We start from the raw sequence: 17429 nt of genomic DNA on the forward strand, positions 1-17429 counted from the left end.
TTAAAATTGTCTTTTATTTATTTTAGACTTAAAATAACTTTGACCCACTTGTACAGAGAGCACTGGACACACAGTAAGCTACAGTGATGTACTCCGTCAGAATTCATCAGTGTATACAAGTATCTGGCTGCCAGTTTGAGTGTTTCATAATATTTTGGTGCCTTTACCTAAAGCTTCAGAACAAATCTCTTCAACTCTATTTAAAATAGCTTAATTCACAGGACACTTCTCTACTCTAATGTGTGACAAAAATTAAAATTGTCTGACTATAGTTTAAGAGGTTTCTATTTCTGCTAGAAAAATATTATTGGAATTAACATCTTGTTTATTGCTGTTACCTATTCACTTCCTAAATAATAGTAGAGATAGGAAACTAATGATCTTCGTCTCATCTAGATCATGTCCAATACTGTGTCTGGATGCCTTGTCACAAAACTGCAAACATACACATATTTTCTGCCGGGTGTAGTGGCTGAGGTAACTTTGTGTATCAATGCCTAGAGGCATTGAGGTCAACTAAAGCATCATTGTTATAGTTAACCCAACACAAGCAGATCCTGAACTTAGCAGTTTTCTAATCTGTGAAGCCCACTTCCAGAATCAAGACACTTATCTGCTAAATCATAGAATCCCTAGAGTGTGGAAGCAGGCCATTCAGCCCACAGAGTCCACACTGACCCTCTGAAGAGTATCACACCCTATAATCCACACAATACCAGGTCATGGTCCAACAGGCTTATTTGGAAGCACTAGCTTTCAGAGGGGTTGTGAAAGGGTTAGGTGACAACCACCTGATGAAGGAGCAGTGCTTTGAAAGTTAGTGCCTCCAAATAAACCTGTTGGACTATAACCTGGTGTTGTGTGATTTGTAACTTTGTCCACCCCAGTCCAACACCGGCTCCTCCACATCAACCCTATAACCCTGCATTTCCCACAGCTAATCCACCTAGCCTGCCTATCTCTGGACACTTTGAGGCAATTTAGCATGGCCAATCCACCTGACCTGCACATCTTTGGACTGTGGGAGGAAACCAGAGCACCCAGAGAAAACTATGCAGACATGGAGAGAATGTGCAAACTCCACACAGTCACCCATGGGTCCCTGATGCTATGAGGCAACAGTGTTAATCACTGTGCCACCCATTCCAGAAACAGAAGCTCAGATTAATAAATGTATTTAAAGCATCAACATCAATGTGATGATCAGATTGCAGGCAGTATTATAGGGACTTTGAAGCATCTTATTGCCATCTCATTTGCACATCTGCATTTTGCATGGCATAGATAAAGTATTGCACACAAATACTATCACGGAGAGGGAGTTATGAATATTTGGTAAAACCTTGCAATTATAAAGCAGCACACATATTTTGGCAGCACTAAATATCAAAAAAGTTTTATGCACTGGGTATTACATTCAGAGGGCAAGCCATCACAGACTAATACCAGGCAAGGCTTAGGCTGCTTTTGTTAAAAACAGAATTTAAAGAGCTAAAACTTTAAAACTAACTCTGAACATGGGGTTGCAGGATTTAAATTTTCTGTGCACTGTCAGTTCCCAAACACATTCATGTTAGTACAACACAAACCCAGTAAACTACTTTGCAGGTTTTATGAAGAAAAGACTTAAAATTGTTCAGCATCTTTTTAGAACATGGGAGGTCCCAAAATGCTTAGCAGCCAGTTAATTATTTTGAAACATTCTTGCTGTTTTAATGTAGGAAATCCAGTAACCAATGTTAACCACAAGGTCCTATGAACATTAAAGAGGCAATATTCAGAAAATTAGCATTTTTAATGATGTTGGTTCTTCAGAAGACTCAACACGGAACCACAGAATTCCAAAATTGTGAAACGTATAAAAACTCCTGGAAGTTGATGTTGTAAATCTATAGTAAAAGACTACAACCCAAATTCTCTGGAAAGGTTAAATTGAAATATATAGTGTTAATATATACCATTTAACAGTAAATAAACTTTGTACTTCAAACATTCTCTTTCTGCAAACACTATCAGAAACAGTTTAATGGTAAATACATTGTGCCAAGCAAGGAGTGGCAATGGACTTCAGACTAACAATTAAACGATACCTCAATAAGGCTTCAGAAAATTGGATCTGTGTAAAGGTTACTGATGTAAGGTCATACAGGAAAACTAGCAAAATGCAGCCAAAGATTAATTTATTTAATTGTGACCTACCTTTTGAAGAAACTATTTTCCTCCTACAAACCTCCATTTCTCTGTCTAGAACACAATAAAGGTATCTGATTTTTTAAATCATTCACAGGATGAGGGCATTGCTAGCTAGGTCAGAATTTATTGCCCATTGCTAATTGTTAAGAGTCAGCCACTTTACTGTGGATCTAGAGTCACATATAGACCAGACTAGGTAAGGATGGCAGTTCCCCTCCCTGATACATATTAGTAAACCAGATGAGCTTTCCCTAACAATCTAGTCATAGTCATCATTATGTTCTTAGCTCCAGATGTGCATTGAATTCATATTCCACCACCTACCATGGGCAGGATTTGAATCCAGCTCTGCAGAATATCATCTCAGCCTCGGGACTAACAGCCGAGCAACAATACCATGAGGCCATCTCCTCAAGTGAAAATTAAGGCTACAATGCTGAAATGTTACCTCGAAGTCACAATGCCAATGATTGTGGAATCTCTTTTCAGAGTACGCAATCATTCTTTTAAAAGCCAGTTTGAGCGCCACTCTAAAATCAACATTTTAGCTTCTGGAATAAAATGACAGATAAAAATCTGACATATTCTTAAGGTAGCACTCAGCATCTTTAATTAGATTTCAAAATGTGACCACCAAATGGCTACAGAATTTAATAATCTAATCGCGGCTGATGGATTTGGAAACCAGAATATTGGAGTGCCTCATAATAAGTTACACAACATCAAAGTTTAAAAAGCCACATATTAATAATGAGATAATATCAAATTATTAATTTCTGTACAGAAAGGGAAGGAATTAATTTCTTACAAACATTTCTAGCACCATACTTTAGTACACTTAACATACAAAATTTCTGCCTTCTACCTGCAGAAACAAGGACACATGTAAATTTGGATTATAAAACTCCCTCACATTAAAAACATCTGGCCAAAGTTAGCAGCCAATACAAACAAGTTGATTTTCAGTAATCCAAAGTTGAGTTCTAGAGATGAATGGACAATGCTTAAGGATACCTATTTATTCTAACACATGTTCCGTTATCAGCCCATCACAGAATTTCATTTATGTGTGTACAGCATTAATTTGTATTTATATAACAACCTTTAGTGTGACATAATATCCACTGTCACACAGTGTAAGCAAACAAAACTTACACGAAGCTACATAAGGAAATACTCGAGATCACAGGAGGTCAGACTGCATCCATGGAGAGAGAGCAAGCTAACACTTAGAGTCTGGATGACTCAGAGCTCTGATGAAGAGTCATCTAGACTTCTGAACAGAATGGATAGAGGGGAACGAGTAGACATGTTGTATTTAGACTTCTATGGCAACAATAGACAAGGCAGTGCACAAAACATTAAGTAATTAGATAAGAGCCCATGGTATTAGAGATAGTACAATGGCATGGATAGAGAATTGGCTAATGGGTAGGAGACAGTGAATGGTAAGAAGGGATTCTTTAGCAGGTTGGCAACTTGCAACCAGTGGCCTCCACAGGGATCAGTGCTGGGCCCACAACTGTTAACAATACATATTGATGACTTGGAGGAAGGAAGTGAATGTATTACAACAAATACATTAACCTGCAGATTCTCCTTCAGCTAACTTAATTATAGCTCCTAACATTCAAATTGATTGACTGAAAACCATTCCCCATTCATAAAGGTGTCTCAGTGATTAGTACTGCTGCCTTACAGCACCAGGGCCCCAGGTTCGAATCCAGCCTTGGGCGACTGTCTGTGTGGAGTTTGCACATTCTCCCCGTGTCTGCGTGGGTTTTCTCTGGATGCTCTGGTCTCCTCCCACCGTCCAAAGATGTGCAGGTCAGGTGAATTGGCCATGCTAAAATGCCCATAGTGTTAGGTGCATTAGTCAGGATAGGTTACTCTTCGGAGGTTCGGTGTGGACTGGTTGAGCCCCACACTGTAGGGAATATAATCTAATCTCAAAACAAAAACAATTTTGAAGATTGCACAAAAACAGGTAGAAAGGCATTTGTAAAAAGGATTCAAACAGTTTATAGAGAGATGATGATAGATTATGTAAGTGGACAAGTAATTGTTAAGTGAAGTATGACATTGGAAAATGTTAAGTTGTTCATTTTGGAAAGGAGAACAAAAGAACAGCGTATTTATTTAAATGGAGAGAAGCTGCAGAAAGCTGCAACACAAAAACACAGAAAGCTAGCACACAGATGCAGCAGGAAATCAGGAAGGCGAATGGAATGTTGGCCTTTATTTCAAGGGGTTTGGAGTACAAGAGTAGGGAAGTCTTTCTACAACTGTACATGAGGCTGGAGAGATCACATCTGGAGTACAGTGAGCAGTTTTAGTCTCTTAATTATAGAACAACATCATTTTATTGGAAGCAGTTCAGGGAAGGTTTACTAGGATGATCCCTGGAATGGAGAAGTTGTCTTATGAGTAAAGGTTCAACAGGTTGGGACCTCCTCACTGGAATTTAGAAGATTGAACAGCAATCTCATTGAAACATATAGGATTCTTAAGGGCTTGACAGGGTAGATGTTGCGATATGGGTTCCTCTCCTGGGAGAGTCTAGACCATAGGGCATAATCTCAAAATAAAGGGATACCAATTTAAGGCTGTGATGAAGATGAATTTTTCATAGAATCCCTATTATGCAAATAGAGGTCATCCAGCCAATCAAGACTGCATCAACCATCTGAAGAGGGTTCACACACCCGCCAACCATCTCATTACCAGCATTTCCCATGTCTCGTCCACATAACCTGCACAAGCGTGGATACTATGGGCCAATTTAGCATGAGCTGAAAATGTGTTGCTGGAAAAGCGCAGCAGGTCAGGCAGCATCCAAGGAGCAGGGGAATCGACGTTTCGGGCATAAGCCCTTCTTCAGGAATTTAGCATGGCCAATTTACCTAACCTGCACATCTTCAGTCTGTGGGAGGAAACCAGACTACCCAAAGGAAACTCACGCAGACACAGGGAGAATGTGCAAACTCCACACAGACACCCAAGGCTGGAATTGAACCCAGGTCCCTGGCGCTGTGAGGCAGCAATGCTAACCACTGAGCCACTGTGTCACCCCATATTCTCAGAAGGTTGTGAATCTTTGGAACTCCTTGCCACAGACAGCTATGGGGACAGAGTCCTTCTCTACATTTAAGACTGAGATGGATAGGTTCTTGATTAGTTGTGGAATGAAGGGTTACTGGGAGAGGACAGTGAAGTTGGCATGAGGAACGTTGGAACAGCCATGATCCCATTGAATGGCGGTGCAGGCTTGAGAGGCTGGATGGCCTATACTTGTTCCTATTTATCAGGGTCTTAAACTGTTCAGAGATGTAATGAATACCTCTGGAGCAAGTGGGACTTGAAATCAGGCCTCCTGGCCCAAAGACAGAGACACTACCACTGCACCACAAGATCATCTTATAACTGACACTAATCTCTCAATTTATAGTAATGCTTAGTCAACTTATTCACAGGTGTTATTTCACACTGTGAGGGACTTGAACCCAGGCCACCTGGTCCAGAGAGTGGTGCACTATCATTTTACCACAAATGCCCTTATTAAATACAACAAGCTGAAATTATGAATAAATTAACGTTCTAGATATTTTTCATTAACTTGTAAGTGATGTTATAACACATCTCTGGAGCAGGACAAACTTATACCAAGGCACCCTGGCTAAGAGGTGGGGACATTACCATTGTGTCAGAATGGCCCTTGTTAAATTATTTGATGCTTCAGCTTGTTGTAACTAAAATTCTCTGCTGAGTCCAAGTGCATACCTAATTATCAGTGGTAGACAATAAACTACTATTAAAGCTTAATGAGCAGAAGCATTTATACAAGAGGTCATCCATTGGATGCAAAGACTATCAGTAACCAGAGATGATGCGTCTGTCTCCAGTGTAACCTCATGCTAGACAGTTTGATTCTCCACATCATGACCATGACACATCATCAGATTAAATGAAGCTTAATACAATCTCCAACATTAAGTCTATCAGAATTATTACCCTCTACAGTTACAGTCAGGAAGGACCTAGCCTGGGATCAGGGTCATGAAAAGAAAGAAGGGCACATCCCAAGGCCATACTCCATCAAGGTTTGTTCAAGGCCTTTTTGAGAGAGAGAGAGAGAGAGAGAGAGAGACCTTATCCAGCAACCTCCTGTTTAAAATAAAAGAAGGTCCAACAGAATAGTGCTCACATGAGTCTCGAGTCCCAGCATGAGGTAAATAAAAGAGGAGGGATTGGAGAATTGTTGCGACCCCCTCAGCCAATGATTGCTCTTGTTCTGAATGTGGAGATGCCAGCGTTGCACTAGGGTGGACACTTCACCTGATGTAGGACCAGTGCTCCAAAAGCTTGTGATTTCAAATAAACCTTTTAGACTATAACCTGGTGTCGTGTGACTTCTGATAATGTAGACTGCCTTCTTTACATATTGGGAACACAACCACCTTCATGTTCCCCTCCAAACCACTCATCTTCCTGACTTGGAAATAAAGCACAATTCCTTCTCTGTTGCTGAGTCAAAATTCTGGAATTCCCTCCCTAATTGCATTGAACGCCTCATCTTTCACCTTGGGATCCTCCAACCAAAGGGATTAATGCAGATTTCACCAGTTTCCTCATTTCACTTCCCCCACCTTATCCCAGATCCAACCTTCCAACTCAGCATTGCCCTCATGACCTGCCTGACCTGCCTATCTTCCTTCCCATCTATCCACTCCACCCTTCTCTCCGATCTATCACCATTACCAAATTTAAACAAAAGCTACAATCTAAATTCACCTTCATGGATTAATCGCAGTTATTTGCAAGATCAACATGCTCAGCGAGCCACAAATTAAGTAAATGACATTCAGAGGGCAATAGATTCTACAATTCCCCAACTACCACAAAAAACAATAAAAATTGTGGCCAGCATAAAGCAGAAGTAAGTTACACTATAAAAGATAAAAAGTACATAAGCATTTGAAATATAAATTCAGGGTTTAAATTAGTTAGTCAATGTTAGTAAGAGATGGACAGTAGACAAATGAAGGCTTGTGCCGTTACGTTAGAACTTCTGTTCACTGACATGCTGCATTTTAAAAAATTTATTCATAGAATGTAAATGTGAACAAAAACCAACCATATTGCTCTGGGTCTGGAGTCACATTAGGCCAGAACAGGTAAGGACAACAGATTTCCTTCCCTAAATGCCATTAACGAAGCAGAGGAGTCTTTTCAACAATGAACACCTGGTCACCGCGGGGCAAAATTTAATTCCAGGCTTTTTATTATTGAATTCAAATTTCATCATCTGCCATTGTGGGATTCAAATCTATTCAAATCTCCAGAAAAATGAGCCTGAGGTTCTGGATTAACAGTCCAGTAACACTACCACTAAACTGACACCACCTACTAATGGCACAATAGAAGTATGCTATTATTTCCTGGATTACCAGGTTACTGCATTATTGAAGGCTTGGAATTGTTTCAATAATTGTGAACTACAAGCACAAATTAAAAAGCAGCGAAATGTTTTGCAGAAAAGTTATGCGATCCAACCAAACGACAATTTACACCTTAGTCCCTATTTTTCACTGCTCTGCTATATTTATCGCAAAGTTCAGGTTTTAGAAATTCTGTTGAATAAATTATACATGAATTGAACCTCCTATTTGCTAGGTAAAGAAACAGGAAGATATACTTCAGTTTCTGGAATTTTTAGTTGATTCAAGTTGATATTATTGAAACAAAAACCGTTAAAGCTTCATAAAACAGTTGGTTTTAAAGCATTTTGCAAATTATTCAAATGTAACTCCAGCTCCCCTAAGGTATTACCAAAGTAGAGTCAATGAATATCAAAACTTAAGCATGCTCAGTTGCCATCTAAAATAGAGTTACATGCTTTATTGTCAAACTGATCAACTACATTACAACTTAGTTCCATTACAAATTCACAACCTGTCACGCTCATATACAGTGATTAGTAACTAGTGAAATGAATGTTTTGCTGTTTGTTCAAGATGGTTGTTGGGAAGAATACCATTTGGTGCCTATCCCTAACTGTCCTTAAAAGGTGATGTTAGGTACTTATAGAATCACTGCGGTCCATCTGGTCTAGTTGTAGTCTGCAGCACCGTTAGTTAGGGAGCTTTAGATCATTAACCCAATGACAATGAAGGAACAGTGATATAGTTAGAAGTCAGGCTAGTGTGCAGCTCAGAGGGGAAACTGAGAAACTAGGAGCAGACCATTCAACAATTTGAATATGCTCTACAATTCAGTAGGAGCATGGATGATTCTCTACCTCAATGCTATATTCCCACTTTCACTCCATACTTCTTGATGACTTTAAAATCTTTTTCTTGAATATATTCACTGACTTGGCCTCCACTGTCTTCTGTGGTACAGTATTCAACAGGCTCATTATCTTTTCATTACCTTTCCTACCTCAGTCCTAAATGGTCTGCCCCATACCTTGAGACAGTGACTCCTCGTTCTGGACATCCCCAGCCAGGGTAAACATCCTCCCTACATCTAGTTTGTCTAGCCCGTAACTTTTATATGTTTCAATCAGGTCCGCTCTCATCATTCCAAGTTCTACTGAATGCAGGTTCAGTCAAACCAGCCTCTCCTCATGGAGTACTCCTGATTTCCCTGGTATCAGCATAGTGAATCTCTGCTGCACTCCCTCAATGGCAAGTAGAGTCCACTGGCATTACCACCGCACCAACATAATGTTGTCTGGGGTGATGATACATCCCAATCCCTTTGTTGCCCATTGCTTCTCAAATTCTCTATCATTGCCAGGGCACACCTGAGCATGGACATAACTGCAAAAGAGGAGCTGAGAGTAAGGCACTATGACTCCCTCCACTGCTGGCTGCCTGCACCTACTAATGTCGAATAGTACGGCAGGTCAGGCAGCATCCAAGCAGCAGAAATGTTGACGTTTCAGGCATAAGCTCTTCATCACTTCCCCTCCCAACACCACCACTTCCTGTCTTTATCTTTTCTAACTCCTTTTTCTAGCTACCATCAGTTTGAAGATGCCTGACCTGTTGGGCTTATCCAGTGCCACACCTTTCAACTCTAACTCTCCAGCATCTGCAGTCCTCACTTTCTCCTGGACCTGCTCGTGGTCATTTTATCCAACATTTCTCCTTTATATAGGTAATTCCCACTATCCGAAACCTTTCGTATGCCAAAAATGACATAAAGCGAAGGTGCGTGATTTATAACGGAAAATGTATCGCCATTTTCCATAAAAACAGAAATCCTCTTCGAATTCACAAAAAAGGTATTAATGTAGCTTTTTTGTAACAGCAAAATTGTGTAAAGCAAATGTTCGAAAAACTGGGGATACTTGTGTACTGAACCAAAGGGCATTTTCAGTTAGCAATAGTGAGGGATAAATCACACTTGAATTTAATGAACAGAGGCACTTGTCTTGCATGAGAAGATATACTTCAATGTAGCTGCCTACCACTTCAACACACCATGTATTCCCTGGCCAACATCACTGTCTCGGGCTTGCTGCAGTGCTCCAGTGAAACTCAATGCAAGCTGGAAGAACAGCATCTCATTTTCTGCTTGGAGACCTTACAGCCTTTAGGATTCAATATTGAGTTCAATAATTTTAGAACCTGAACAACTCCTTCCATGTCCTTTCCACCCCCAAAATCCAGGCCCTAGGCGCCTTTCAGCACAGCCAACCCATTTTCACCTACTTGTGATGTCCATTATCAGCTTCTTATTTTTTTTTCTCTGGTTTACTGTCATCCTTTCCCTTGTCTCCTGAACTGTCATTCTCTCTCTCTCTAGGGTTCCATCTCCAACGGTCTCTCATTCTTACCCAGCACTTCCCCTCCCACTACCACCACTTCCTTCACTTTATCTTTTCTACCACCTTTTCCTAGCTACCATCAGTTTGAAGGAGGGTTACTGGACTCAAAATGTTACTGGACTCTGCTTTCTCTGTACAGATGCTGCTAGACCTGCCAACTTTCTCCAGCAACTTCTGTTTTCATTATAGTTAATTGCATGATAGCAATAGCTACAGGTTCTATTGCTTGAACTTTTGAAGCTGTTTCCACCTAAGTAATATCAATTTAATATTAATTTATTCAATTTTTTTAGCCATTTGTATAGTTTATTCAGTAATGTACTCTGCAATCCAAGATGGGTGCCAGAAAATGGCAACATTATCTACATTTCACACTACCTGGATACAAGTGACAATATTAAATAAATCTGATTGTTTCGGCACAATTACAAAAGATTATGAAAAACAAATGACATATCCACTGGACCTCACAGTATACTCCTTCTTCTCCATTCAAAACTTGTAGCATCATCAGATTGGGTAGCATTTAAGGCAGCCTCAACACTAACTCTTTTGGAACCAATACATTATACAACACCCACTTACCACCCTATCAATCTACCAACCTCCCCAATAACTATGTGACCCAGTCATTGCTGTTTCCTGAAGATTTGGCCTTTGGTCTTTTGCACTAACTCTGCTAATCCCAACTGATTCGCAGATAATATGCAGAAATTTAAATTTAATATCTCATTTGTCCACGCCTGAGCAATTAATTGAGCCATGTTTTCACAAGATTTAAAGTCGGTGAGTACAGTCTGACCACAAGGTCAATAGTACTTGAAAGAGAATATACCTGCAACATAATGTCACTTTGCACAATTGTTCTGGCTGATTACTTTCATTGGTATTTGTGGTGTCAACTAATGTGCCACTAATATTCAACCATTTTCATGTTAGGACTGGAATGGATGCTGAAATCATGAACCGCTTGCTATGGCATAAGTGAGTTGCTGAAGAAGGAGACTGGAGTCAGTCAGTAGAAGGAATCAAAGACAACAGTTTTGATCTTCTCAATAGTTTAGCTGCAGCATGTTAAGATCCATCCATTACTGTCAGCCAAGCTGCCTGATGGATTACAGATGAGGAGAATTTCTTATGTGAGGTTTCATAATCTGGAATGAATTGCCTGAAAGGGTGGTCAACTTCCATAGCAACTTTCAAAAGGAAATTAAATATATACTTAAAAGTGAAAATATTAACAAAGCTCTTGGGAACTAATTGGACAGTTTTTTCAAAGAGTGAATGGAAGCAGAATGGGCCAACTGAGCTCCTTCTGCGTTGTATTATTTTAGGAAGTGGTCTGATATTCAGTGACCAATACTGCAAAGAAACCCACAGATATTAGTTTATGCCATATGTTTCAACTGATACACAAAAAACCAATTCTCAGTTTTCATTTTGTCTAAGCTAGTTAATAAATAAATCATCTGAATAACCTCTGATATTTTATACCAGTACAAACATCCATCCTTGTGTAGCTGTTTCTACACTTTCACCCAATTGTCAGCATATGTGAAATTTGTCATCTAATTTCATCTTGAATTCACTACCTAAATTCATACTATGTTTTAGTCAATAAAGCGTGGAGCTGGAAAAAGCACAGTAGGTCAAGCAACATCTGAGGAGCAGGAGAGTCAACGTTTCAGCAGGACCCTTCAACAGGACTGGGTGGTCGAAGAGCTTCAGAGTGGAGGGGATGACCAGGGGTTTGCAGTGGGAGGCAGACTCACTGAGATATTTGCAGAGGGAGGAGGAAAACTCCTTCAAGGTGGGCATCCTCGAAGGATCCTGCCCAAAACATTGACTCTCCTGTTCCTCAGATGCTGCTTGACTTGCTGTGCTTTTTCCAGATCCACACTCTATTCACTCTGACCTTTCAGCATCTACAGTCCTCATTCAGTTTCTCAGTCACTTTAGCAGCCATTATTTTGATCAAGCCTTTGGTCACAGCTCTTAATCTTTCTTCCTCTAGCTCTATGTCTGTTTTCCTTACATTTCCAATGGACCTTAGGATGCTTCTTAGTTGTGTACCTTCTATAGGAAGATGCATTATTGACGGCACTTGGTCTGCTCAGTTAGGCTGCATAGATCCACTGGGGGCTCCAGCTTTCAGTTGGAAGAAATAGTACAGAAGGTATGGAGGCATATGCACAACATTTACCTATCCCTTTTGTAATGTACAAGAACAGTGGGGAAATGGAATGATTTATAGTAGACTATTAATATTCAACTTCAATCATATGGTTTTAATAGCTGAGACCTTCATGAACTAAAATGATCTTTAAAGAGGACAAATACTGGCCTAAAATGGCAGCTGTGATCGTTTGGCCACAAACTGAGCCAAGTTCTGGGGGCCCAAGTGAAACAAACAAAACAAACTACACTAATATTATCACGATATCTAGAAAGTGAAACCAGCCAACCGGGTTAGCATAAAAAAAACATGCATCCCCTGTTTAATCCACACTGTATGATACATTGCACACATTGGACATCAAAGAGTTACCCATGACTGTCTGTTTGGAAGGTCAATAGAACACACTTAAGAATACACAAAAGGATTCACTGCAACAGCTGCTTTGAGCAGTGAGGGAGAGTGAAAAAGAAATATGAATTGGTAACATAAGAACCCAGGAAATAGGAGCAGGAGTAGGCCATCTGGCCCCTTGAGCCTACTCTGCCATTCAATAAGATCCTGGCTGATTGTTTCATGGATTCAGCTCCACCTACCCACCCACTCACCATAACCCTTCATTCCGTTACTGTTCAGCAATCTATCTATCTTGGCATTAAAAACATTCAATGAGGAAGCCTCAGCTGCTTCACTGGGCAGGGAATTCCACAGATTCACAATCCTTTGGGTGAAGAGGTTTCCTCCTCAACTCAGTCCTAAATCTGCTCCCCCTTATTGACCCTATCGACACCCCAGTTCGAGCTTCCACCCCTAGTGGATACAACCTCCCTGCTTCAATTTTATCTATTCCTTTCATAATTTTATATGTTTTTATAAGATCCTCCTCATTCTTCTAAATTCTAATGAGTACAGTCCCAGTCTACTCAATCTGTCCTCATAAATCAACCTTCTCAACTCTGGAATCAACCTAGTGAACCTCCTCTGCACCCACTCCAGTGCCGGTACATCCTTGCTGAAGTAAGGAGACCAAAACCGCACACAGTACTCCAGGTGTGGCCTCACCAGCACCCTACACAGCTGCAACATAACCTCCCTGTTTTTAAATTCCATCCCTCTAACAATGAAGGACAATATTCCATTTGCCTTCATAATTACCTGCTGCATCTGCAAGCCAACGTTTTGTGATTCATGCACAAGGATGCCCAGGTCCCTCTGCACAGCAGCATGCTGTGATTTTTCACCATTTAAATAATGATAAACTTTGAAATGTAATTGCTTTTAACATCCTGTCAGTATTAGACACCTCCCCCACTTTAAACTTACTGCCCACATTGGCTCTCTTTTTCAGGATAATTAGTAATAAACTTGCCCGTTCTTTCACTCAAGAAAATCTTATAATTTGGCTCATTTGTTTGATTTAGTTAATGACCATTTAATTGAAATGTGTTGGTTCCAAGCTAGAAATGAAATCAAAATATTTACGCTGACTGAGAGGGGTGTAAAATAAGGGGTTGACCACCCACATTTACCTGGCCATAACAATGCTCACTCCTATGTGTAATCCTATCTCACCGTGGAATGAAGTCACATTCAACTACAACTGAGCAGTAGCTGTTCCAAAAATGACCCAGCTGTTAACATGGTTATATGCATTATGATTGGATATCAGTTTCTTTCATTCCATCCCTCCTCACCCTGTTCCAGTGCATATTATAAAGCTTCCTTGGAATTAATCCAGGACAGAGTGCCAATCTAATATGGAAGGCAAGGAAGAAATCTCAGCAAGGAAATTTATGTCACTGATGATGGGGCATAGTTAGAACACACTAAATAAGTCTAGGCTTGTCGCATTTAGCACTCCTTTGAAAGCGTCAGCTTGCTCTAGATTCTCAAACTTGTATCCAAAAAAAGCTTTGAAGCACGAACTCAGACTTTGAAACAATATAATTCTGTAGCAGAAACTGCGTTAGTTCAACATCTGGTTCTTCAATACTCTACATCAGCAGCTCTCAACCTTTCACATCTTACATGCCACTGATGGTTTTGTTGAAAAGCCCTGGTCCCACTCTGATTAAAATATAACTCCACTTTTACCAAGGAATTTATTTTACATTTACATTCATTTTAGCATTGTATTAATGATTAATGGGAAGTTTTAAGAGTCTTAAAAATTATAATTATCTTTCTACAAATAAGTTTTAGTGTAAAATATAAAGAAAAGATTCAGTTATTAGTGAGAAGCCTGTGCTTGCAGTTCTTAGGCAAGCACGTCAATTCTTGGGGTCCCACCTGGGTGATGACCTTTATAACCCGCACAGGGCGACATTGTGGTTCAGTGGTTAGCACTGCTGCCTCACAGCACCAGGGACCTGGGTTTGATTCCAGTCTTGAGTGACTGTCTGTGTGAAGTTTGCACATTCTCCCTGAGTTGCATGAGCTTCCACCGGGTCCTCTGGTTTCCTCCCACAGTCCAAAGATGTGCATGTTAGGTGGATTAGTCATGGGAAATGTAGGGTCTGAGTGGGATGCTCTTTGGAAGGTAGGTGTGATCACAATGGGTCAAACGGCTTGCTTCCACATTGTAGGAACTTTATTCATCCCTCTGTTTGAAAAACACTGCTCTAAGCAGGCAAATTACAGATCCATGTGATACAAACCAACCATGTGAGTTGTTTTTAAAAATTGTTTCGGCAAATGGACATTGTTAGCAAGACCAGCATTTATCGCTATCCTTAATTACCCAGAGGGCAGATAAGAATCAACCACATTTCTGTCGATCTGGAGTCATGTGTAGGCCAGACCAGGTATGGATTAATGTTTACATCCTTAAAGGACAATAGTAAACCCAACGGATTTTCTGACAATGAACAATGGTTTCATGTTCATCAGTGGACTTGTATTTCCATATTTTTCTGCAATTCAAATTCCACCATCAGCCATGAACATTACCTGGGTCTCTAGATAAAGAGCCTAGCAATAACAACACTAGACCATCGTCTCCACTTATCAAAAAGTTTCAAATGTACCCTCCCATTCACATTATACTTCCTTTTCTTTCAAGTTAATCATGCAACTTCACAGTCCTCTCATTAAACCAGTGCCACTCAGTGGTAAGTTCTTTTTGTCAGGGGAGGATCAATGTTAAAAAGATTCTGTGAGACCAGCCATGTTAGCTTTCTTCTTACTGAGCAGATGTCTGCTTGAAAACTACCAAAATAAACTTAGAAGAATTCAGGAGGAAAATGCAAAATTGTCAGCCAGTGTCATGGTTATCCAAGTATAACATGTACTTTCAAAAAGTGAATTTACTGCTTAAGTTAACCAGTAGTTTACAAATTATTTAATTTAGACACCTGAGCAACAGAACATAATCAAGGAATTTCATGGAGATTTACTACATTTAATACCAAACCCCTTACGTTCCTGGCCTTGCCCACTCTAATTTTTTATCATCCAGGTCCCTCAAACTCTCAGGTTCTCTGGTTTGCCATCTTACCATTGCCTTCAGCCATTGGGCTCTTGATTCTGGAATTCCCTTCCCTAATTTTTCCACCCTTTTAAAACTCACCACTTTAATTTATTTCTCCTTATTTTCCCACGGCTGAATATCCATCTTTTGTTCATGGTGCAATAACCTGGGATATTTCACTATGTAAAAGGCACCACATAATTACAGGTTGTTGTTGTTGAATGTTACACTCTAATTAAAACATTACTCTGCCATTCTCAAATTAAAGAGCATTTTAAATTATGTAGAATTTACAGCACAGAAATAGTTTGTCTATTGTAACAGGTCTGTCACAGTGTTTATGTCCAACACAAGACTCCTCCTAGCATTTTAGTTCACCTCACAATATTAACATATTATTTTATTCTATTCTATTCTCTCTCATATGTTTATCTATTGCTTGCCTTTAATTTTGAAATAAAAGAAAGGTCCAAGGCTGGATTTCTACAGCAAGCAACCAATCTCCTGATTCCTCAAAGTTTCTCCACCTTCTACAAGTCAGGGGTGTGACAGAATACTCTGCTCGTCTATGACAGAGTGCTACTCTAACAATGATCAAGAAGCTCTAAATTATCCAGAATAAAATGGTCGGCTTGATTGGCACGTTTAATGTTCACTCCCTCCATTGTCTATAGAATGCATTGTTCCTAAACTCAGATAAACTTATTGCCATAGTTGATCCTTTTCAATCGAATATAGTTCTCTGCTTTTGTTGCCTTACATTTTGAGTTGATGAGGTGGGGTTGTAATTAGAAGTTATCATGAACTAAATTACGCTTATATAGGGAAGCCCATTGCAATGACAGCTGTACATTTGTAAGAGAGATGACCCAGAACTTCACTGATGACTATTTGCTAAAATAATTGGGGACCATGTGCTCTCCAAAGTGTTTTAGGATGATTTTTGAAATTGTCAAGTCCAGTAGCTTCATGGTCATATTGTTGTGTAAGTCAGTTAGTACCCAAAAGAGTTAACAGATATTGTGAGCTGAATTGGTCTGTTAGCTTAAGTGTCTGGTTTGCAATGTAAAATAAGGCCAACAGTGTGGGTTCAATTCTCACTTTGCCTGAGGATAATATGAAGAACTCTGCTGCTCAAACACTCTACTTGACAGAGAAATGTGGTGACCATCAGGCATCTCTCTTTAATGGTCCAGTAGGATTATGGTGACTTTATATTTAACCTATCAGATATAAAGGACTGTCCATGTGCATAGCTAACCAGAACTGTTGCTGTTCAGATGTCTCCAAGTTTTAATGTTCCATAGCAGTACTGTGTACTTACTCTTAAATTGAGCCTGATGTCTTGTGAGACCACCTCAGGTGTAATGCAACTAGCTATTAATTAGCATGTAATAAAATAATTCTGTTCATCAAGACTGAGTCTATCTTCTGTTGAGAGTGTGGCACTGGAAAAGCATAGCAGGTCAGGCAGCAGCCGAGGAGCAGGAGAATCGACGTTTCGGGTATAAGCCCTTCATCAGGAATCAAGAGATTGTTTGTTGGGCAGATGAAGGGCTTACACCAGAAGTGTCGATTATCCTGCTCCTTGGATGCTGCCTGGCCTGCTGTGCTTTTCCAGCATCACACTCTCGACTCTGATCTCCAGCATCTGCCGTACTCACTTTCTCCTGAGTCTATCTTCTGCTGAAGACCTTGTGAGCTCATTCTTTCTCATTTGGTTTTGGTAGCTCAGACTAAACCCAGAAGGACTG

The 17429-nt window shown here is 40.0% G+C and overlaps 1 protein-coding gene across 1 annotated transcript in view; it reads right to left on the reverse strand.

Moving 5' to 3' along the window:
- LOC122540706 (uncharacterized) overlaps positions 1 to 17429 on the reverse strand; it is a 49419-nt gene that overhangs the window by 12370 nt on the left and 19620 nt on the right. The window lies entirely within an intron of this gene.

This window comes from Chiloscyllium plagiosum, unplaced genomic scaffold (genome assembly GCF_037043375.1).
Source record: "Chiloscyllium plagiosum isolate Xiang-an unplaced genomic scaffold, Cpla_swu_hap1 HiC_scaffold_3, whole genome shotgun sequence".
Taxonomy (NCBI): Eukaryota; Metazoa; Chordata; class Chondrichthyes; order Orectolobiformes; family Hemiscylliidae; genus Chiloscyllium; species Chiloscyllium plagiosum.